General features: G+C 47.8%; 1 long non-coding RNA gene across 1 annotated transcript; it reads right to left on the reverse strand.

Moving 5' to 3' along the window:
- Nucleotides 1-3484: 3484 nt before the first annotated feature.
- Nucleotides 3485-7572, reverse strand: LOC112618027. Its single transcript, XR_003118003.1, has 4 exons — nt 7525-7572; nt 4519-4725; nt 4133-4162; nt 3485-3804 (listed from the first exon to the last, which is right to left on the reverse strand). It is a non-coding gene; the product is annotated as an uncharacterized LOC112618027 (long non-coding RNA).
- Between the last annotated feature and the right edge of the window lie 739 nt (nt 7573-8311).

An 8311-nucleotide genomic window follows, 5' to 3' on the forward strand; every position in this document is an offset into this window, starting at 1 on the left:
CGCGCCTGCGCACCACGTCACGCCCGGGCCGGTGGGGGGGGGGGGGCTGGGGGGGGGCCCCCCCCCCCGCCCGGGGGGGGGGGGGGGGGGGGGGCTGAGCGGGGGCGCCGCGCCTGCGCAAAGCGGACCCGCGGACGGAGGCGTTGCGAGGGACGCGGAGGTCCTGAGCTCCCCAACCGAGGTAGTGCGGGCCCTATTTCGGGGAGGTGTTGGGCACCAACATTTTTAAAGCGCCGTGGGTGGTTCTGCGGGATCGCCCAGACAGAGGGGGCCTGAACGTCCAGACCACAGGGAATGGGGTCGGAGGGGCTGCGCTCGTCCGCGGAGGTGGGCGGGAGCGACCCGGGGCCTCCGGCCTCTACTGAGCAGGAGTGACCCTCGGTCTCCGGCCTCCGAGGGGCGGGAGCGATCCTCAGCCATGTCCCTAGCGTCTGGCTTCCGGCTAATTTCTAAATTTTTTGTAGTGGCGGGATCTTGCTGTGTTGCCCGGGCTGGTCTCAAACTCTTGGCCTCAAGCGATCCTCCTTCCTCGGCCTCCCCAAATGCGGGGATTAGGGGCGGAGCCACCGCGCAGGGCCGTGGTCAGCTTTTAAAGATGCGTAGATCCCTTTGGCTTATACGCCTTTCTGCTAGCTTACCCTGATTTTGCTTCAGGTTCAGAGAGTATTTTAATATTTCTAGTGTGTCTTTTTGTAAGATATCTGAAATCTTTTTGTGGAATGAAGTGGCATGAAAAATAAACCAATAATCATTAGTAATTTTGTTTCCTGTCTTTTCACTTTAAATTATTAAAATCTTTCTCTTATGCGAGATGTTTAACAATGTTATTTTAGTAAATTTGCAATGGTTCAGTCCCATTTTATTTTCGGGTTGTTTCCCATTTTTACTCTTAATAAATAACACCGTACAGAACATATTTGTGACCGTAACTTCATCTTTAGGATTATTTTCTTGGATGTATGCCCCAGACGTGGCCTTTATTGGCTTGCAGGGAATGGACATAGTACCTCCTAGACTTTTTTTTTAGTTATGCAATTTTGGTGCTGGGTGAGTTATCTATCTAATTTTGTTTTGTTTTGTCTGAAATGGAGTTTCGCTCTTGTTGCCCAGGCTGGAGTGCAATGGTGCGATCTCAGCTCACTGCAACCTCCGCCTCCAGGGTTCAAGAGATTCTCCCGCGGACAGCCAAGATGACACCACTGCCCTCCAGCCTGGGCAACAGAGCAAGACTCCGTCTAAAAAAAAAAGAGAGAGATTCTCCCGCCTCAGCCTCCCAAGTAGCTAGGACTACAGGCCACCGCCACCACGCCCAGCTAATTTTTGTATTTTTAGTAGAGATGGGGTTTCACCATATTGGCCAGGCTGGTTTCAAACTCCTGACCTCAGGTGATCCACCTGCCTCAGCCTCCCAAAGTGCTGCGATTACAGGCGTGAGCCACCGCGCCTGGCCTTAATTTTTTAATTCTATAATTACCACAAACCCCTTAGTATTAAGCTCCGAGACATATTTTTGTTGTACCTTTATTGCTTATCATAATTTTCTATCTTTAGATGTTAAGTATTTGTTGAAAACCCCATGAAAAGTTTTCAGAAATTGGATTGGATTTCTTGTTTATTATACATCCCTTGACTATTTTGTAATCGTGTGTATTTGCGGAGGTCACATGTAAACAAATTTAAAGTGACTCTACTTTGTGAAAACGTGCAACCTCGTGTAGGTACTCAGTAAATTAGTAAATTCTTATTAATGTTAGCCCCCCAGCCTTGTTATAGAGGGTGCATGCTGAGCCCGAAGCAGAGAGCTCTGTCATCTCTGCATTCATCACCACCACACCAGGAGGCCTGAGAAGCTTCTAGCACTGTTTGCACCTTCCCCACCACATCACCCCTCCCTTCCTTCCTCGCAGTCTTCCTTCTGATGAGAAGACCCTTTCCTTCTTTCTCTGTCTGTCAGAATGCTGCTCACTCTTCAAACCCTAGCTCATATGAAAGTGTCTGGTGTGAGCCCACTTTTTTCGAATTGATTCTGTATCTTTGATACAACTGTATGAGGGTTCTCCAGAGAAACAACCAATAGAGGGGAGAGATGTAAGAAATTGGTTTAAAGGTTGAAATGCTAATCTCATCCAAAAACTCCCTTAGAGACACACCCAGAAATAATGCTTAACCATGTATCTGAGCACCTCATGGTATGTCAAGTTGACATACAAAATTAACTATCGCAGCAGCCATACATTTAAACATATTTGTACTAGAGAACTTACCCGATTCTACCTGCACTTCAGATGCTTAAGACATGTCTGTTTTCTCCACTTTCCCCAACCAGATTATGAGTCACTTTCATCTAAGTTCTTGGTTTTTTTGTTTGTTTGTTTGTTTTTGAGACGGAGTCTCATTCTGTCGCCAGGCTGGAGTGCAGTGGTGTGACCTTGGCTCACTGCAACCTCCACCTCCCGGGTTCAAGTGATTCTCCTGCCTCAGCCTCCCGAGTAGCTGGGACTACAGGTGTGTGCCACCACGCCCAACTCTGGTCTTGTTTTTTCCTTCTTTGAATCCCGTAGGGCCTCAGTGCTGTGCAGCACATAGTTAAAACTGAAAAATATTTCTTGAATAAAACTAGTTAACGTTTTTATTCTTTACTTCAAGGTATATCTCCATGAATAACCTAAATGATCCCCCAAACTGGAATATCCGGCCTAATTCCAGGGCGGATGGTGGTGATGGAAGCAGATGGAATTATGCCCTGTTGGGTCCAAAGCTGGGACTGGCTGCTTTTCGTAAGTCATGGTTTTCTTAAAATTCATGTTTTCCAGGCTGAGAGTGTGGAGCCCCGGTGAGGGAGGCAGCATGATGTGGGAGCCTGAAGGCCGTGACTTTGGGACCTGTCAGGGACAGCCGAGTTTTATCCCATGCAGTGAACCGTGGGCAAATCACTTAACCTCTGAACCTCAGTTTTCCTGTTCACAGGAGATGGAGAATCATACTTAACCTCAGCACATTGCGAGGATTAAGTCAGCCAAGGCGTTTCGAAGCATTTTGTGTGGGGTGGGTTTTAATAACCAAGTTCCCTCTCAAGGCTTTGCAGCTCTCAATTCAGCGGGGGCGGTTCCTTGTTTCAAGTGCTTTCATAATCACTGATGGGGGAAAACAACGGGTGTAAAGGAAACCAGTGGGCTGGGTGTGGTGGCTCACACCTGTAATCCCAGCACTCTGCGAGGCCCAGGTGGGCAGATCGCATGACCAGCATGAGTAACACAGCAAAACCCCATCTCTACAAAAAGTAGAAAAATTAGCCAGTCGTGGCCATGCACACCTGTAGTCCCAGCTCCTCAGGAGGCTGAGGTGGGGAGATCAGTGGAGCTGGGAGGTCGAGGCTGCAGTGAGTGGAACTGGGAGGTTGAGGCTGCAGTGAATGGAGATGGCACTACTTGCCCTCCAGCCTGGGCAACAGGGTTTAAAAAAAAAAAAAAAGAAAGAAAACCAGTTTTGGAAAACCAGTGATGTTTAATGTTTAGGAAATCAATCTTTGGGAGACTTCATCCAGGAAATCTCTGCTTGGCCTGGCCAGAAATTCTCTCTAGTTTAGATTGACTTGGCACCACGTTGGGGACCTGTCAGTCACATGCAGACTTATATCTCCACCACACAATCAATTCACTGATGCAGAGGAGTGCGTTTTGTGTTTCTTCAGGTTCCATGGTTCTGGGCTGGCACTTAGGAACATGAGAGACTGAGTAATTGAATGGACGAAAGGCAAAACTGCCCTCTAGCTGTAGTGGTACATTTTACGTAGAAGCTTTTTATCTGCTTCTGTTGGCGTGTTTCCTAAACAAAGGAATGAACACACAAGACAACAGAAGACAAGACAAACATGGCGGCCGCCTCGAATGGCGGGCTCTGCTTTATTTTATACAGTTTGTGGAATGTTGCCAAGTTACAAGACACATTGTTGTTTTTCTGACCTTTCCCTTTCTGGATTTTCAAGATGTTTACACATAAACAAGCCCCCAGGGTCTGGTGTTTGCAGCTGGCTCCTTTGTCCTCCCTGTTTACAGGGAAGGAACGCCCTGCTTCGTTTGCAAGAGCAGGACTTGAGCGGGAACGCCTCGTTTGCCAGCACATAGTCCTCTACATGCTTCCATGTCTCAGGTTAGAAGTTCTGCTGTAGAGGAAGAGGAGGCTGGTAAGAGCAGGTGGTTTTTATGACTCAGTGATCTGCACAGTGCTTGCTTCTTGGTGAAAGACAGGGCAGGTCCACATCCAATGCTAAGGGGCTGCCATGTGAAAAGCTCACTCACCTGCAGGCTTGGAAAAAAACCCACAACACTTGGAGAGGCTACTGTTGCCTGTGGCTAGGGTGAGTGGATTGGAAGGTTAAAAATTACTCTTACTAATGTAATAATTAATTGGCTTTGAGGCTGGGAGAGGCCCTGAAGTGACTCATTTTCCATTTGTTTTTCAGACTCATCTCTAGCTTTTATAGCCTTTCATGATAACTTTCACTTTTGAAATTCTTACCTCCCCTTCTTGGACTTTTGAAATGATGCTTTCTGTCCCTGAAAAGGGTTGAAGAATATTTTATTTTTTCTTCTTGGTTTTTTGCTGAGGTAGTGTGGTGAGAGATAATTGTTAACTTGGCATTCTTGTAAGGATTCTCCAAAGGTGTGTTATGGTGTGTTTGAGGTTCTGTTGCACACAGGAGCGTTAACCAGCCCCTAGTGTAGTCTAGAAGAAGAGGCAGACATATGAATACTTCATAAGCGCCATTGATTGATTTATTGATGAGAAGCCAGTTTGTCCTGATCACTTATTTCATTTACTAGATTTTTTTGTTTGTTTGTTTTTTGTTTTTGTTTTTTGAGACGGAGCCTTGTTCTGTCGCCAGGTTGGAGTGCAGTGGCACAATCTCGGCTCACTGCAACCTCCGACTCCCTGGTTCAAGTGATTCTCCTACGTCAGCCTCCTGAGTAGCTGGGATTACAGGCACCCACCACCATGCCCGGCTAATTTTTGTATTTTTAGTCGAGATGGGTTTTCACCATGTTGGCCAGGATTGTCTTCATCTCCTGACCTCGTGATCTGCCCACCTCGGCCTCCCAAAGTGCTGGGATTACAGGTGTGAGCCACTGTGCCCAGGCCATTTACTAGATTTTTACTTGACATAACATAGAAATGTGTGTAACTGTGCTTGCCTGAAAGAGCAGTCCCTGGAGAAATTCTTACCCTGAGTAGCTCCCCTGGGAGACTATTCAGTATTTCAGCGCTCCAGTGGGCTTCTCTCTCTTCACACCTCCTCTGTCATTCTGCTTTCCCCCCTCTTCTCTCGGTCTTCCTGATTCCCCTTTCCCCATCTCTCTCCTCTCGGTCTTCCTGATTCCCCTTTCCCCATCTCTGTCTCCGTGCTTTTCCCATCTCTCCATGCTTTCTCCCCTCTAGCGTTCCTGTACCTCCCGTTTCCTCTCCTGACCTAGAAAACACATAGTCTTAGAGCTGAAAGGGACTGGTTGAGTTCACTGCTCACTGAGAGAAATGAATCTGAGACAGGTCTCAGATTTTTTAGAAAGTTCATTTTGCCAGTTTAAGGATGCGCCCGTGATGCCTCCACAGGAGGTCCTGACAACACGGGCCCAAGGTGGTCGGGGCCCAGCTTGCTTTTACACACTTTAGGGAGGCATGAGACATCGATCAATATGTGTAAGATGTACATTGGTTCAGTCAGCCCAGAAAGGTGAGACAACTTGAAGAGAAGGTCAGACAGGGGACTTCCAGGTCATAGGCAGGTAAGAGACAAACGGTTTCATTCTTCTGAGTTGCCGGTTACCCTCTTCTGATGAGGCACTCAGATACACATTTCTCTCGGTGAGCAGACGGGTGACTTTGGACAGAATGGGAGGCGAGTTTGCCCTCAGCAGCCCCAGCTTGACTTTTCCCTTTAGCTTAGTGATTTTGGGTCCCCAAGGTTGATTTTCCTTTCACAACATCTAACATGTTTTCCTATGAGCATTAGTTATTCATTGTGTATTTTATTGCACAAATAAGGCACAGATTTTTTTTAAATCATCAACTCAGACACTTTACCACACATGGGCTCCTCAGGGAACTCAGGGAATCCTCACAAGACTAAAACACCCGCATGGACGGAAGGTGAGGGAAGAAGCCCCAGGCCGCCCTGGGAAACCTCGAGACACATTGCCGTGGTCCCTGTGAGGCAGAACTGAACCTGGGATTCCATATTAAAGAGGAGTGAAGGGGGCCGCACCTCCCAGCAAAGGAAACCTTCCAGAAATCAAGTGGGGCGGGGATGGAAACATGACTCCCCTGAACACCTGCATCCCAAGCCTGCCTGCCCCTGGAGCTGTACCTCCCACCCGGCTACAGGGGATGGAGACACAGAATGACTCTCCTGAACACCTGCCTGCCCCTGGAGCTGCAGCTCCCACCCCAGCTACCGTCTGGGCATGGGGGTGCACACCTGTAATCCCCACTCTTTGGGAGACTGAGGCAGGACGATTGCTTGAGCCCAGGAATTCCAGACCAGGCCTGGGCAACACAGGGAGACCCTGTCTCTTAAAAGAAACAAGCAAAAACCCGGCTACCTGTACAGCTGGGGAGACCCTGGACCCAAAGAAATGATGCAGACCCTCATATTAAGGCTACACATGGACCCACAAAACAAAAATTACAGAAACATCAAGGTGTTGGTTACTCTGTGTGGGCTTGAGCAGGAAACACAATCAGCTATAGACCACCCTCCCAAGGACTTCAAACACACTGTCAAGTAGCTCCACGTCACAAATATCTAGCACTTTTCAATAAAAACATGTTCTTAAAACTGAAGACTATCATATGAAATATTTGAATACGGCTGGGCGTGGTGGCTCAAGCCTGTAATCCCAGCACTTTGGGAGGCTGAGGCAGGCAGATCACAAGGTCAGGATTTCGAGACCAGCCTGGCCAATATGGTGAAACCCCATCTCTACTAAAAATACAAAAATTAGCTGGGAGTGGTGGCAGACGCCTGTAGTCCCAGCTACTCAGGAGGCTGAGGCGGGAGAATTGCTTGAACCCGGGAGGCGGAGGTTGTAGTGAGCTGAGATCAGGCCACTGCACTCTAGCCTGGGAGACAGAGCGAGACTCCGTCTCAAAAAAAAAAAGGAAATATTTGAATAAATAAAGGATGGAATCACAAAAATAAATAAGCAGTGTCTATCAGAAACACCCAGATGTGAAAGTAATAATTTAGAAATTTTAAATATATGTCATCTTTAGAATTAGAAACTGAAAGAACAGGTTAAACAAACAGTACATTAACAATAATCAGAATAAAGAATAAAGCAAACAGACACGGAGAGACATGAAAAGGTACAGAGACGGGGGGAGAGGGATGAAAGGGCGTACACTCGTCTAAGTGGAATTCCAGAAGGGAGGAAAGTGATACGGACCCACAGACAAAGGAAACACAAGTGGGTGCCCAAGCGGGTCGGATACAAAGAAGCCCAGGCGTGTCCATCTGCCGATACTTACATATGATCGACCTGACAGTCACTGGATTAAAGGGAGTCCACGTGCCTGAAAACAAACAACAGGAGTTAAAGTAAAAGGAAAATCTTTCTGGGACACTGAGATCCTAATCTATAGCTGGAGGCCCCGGGAAAGGCAGTAGGGGCTCTAGGGTAGTGGTTTTCTAGACACTCCAGGTGACGTGTCAGCTGCCATGACTCCTGGGAGGAGCCAAAGCACTGCCTGGTGGGTCACCCTCTGCTGAGTATGGGAGTCCTCCGTGGCCTGCCAGACCTTCATGGCCGTCCACAGTCATCGTGGCTGGACGCGCACTCTTATTTAACAGATAACTGAGAAATGGTTCTGTATCATTTTACACACGGAATTTTTCAAGGATGCAGCCACCAGCCAAGTTAAGAAGTTCGCACTTACTTTTGTTAGAGAACTTCACAAATTCCCATTTCAGAAAATCCATCGTCAAGGCCACCACTGCCGGCAGACGCCTGAGCACAGCTCGGTCGCTGTGGCATTCACACTAGTTCTACCGAAAGGTGCAAGTACCAGACCCCTCCTTCCGTTCTCCCTCAGCAGTCATCCCAAAGCACGGTGAAGACATCCATCACCACACTGCAAACATTCCTGACAAATTACGGTCTGGGCTTTATATGATTTTCCCTGAAACTGAATAAGAAGGCTGTGCTATCCTCGGATTCACTGTAGAATCTGATACCCTTGAACGCTCACAACCATTTACCAACTATGAAGGTGAAGATTCACTGATGACCTTCACACACAAGAGCCTATTTTCAGA

Source organism: Theropithecus gelada, unplaced genomic scaffold (genome assembly GCF_003255815.1).
Source record: "Theropithecus gelada isolate Dixy unplaced genomic scaffold, Tgel_1.0 HiC_scaffold_812, whole genome shotgun sequence".
Classification (NCBI taxonomy): Eukaryota; Metazoa; Chordata; class Mammalia; order Primates; family Cercopithecidae; genus Theropithecus; species Theropithecus gelada.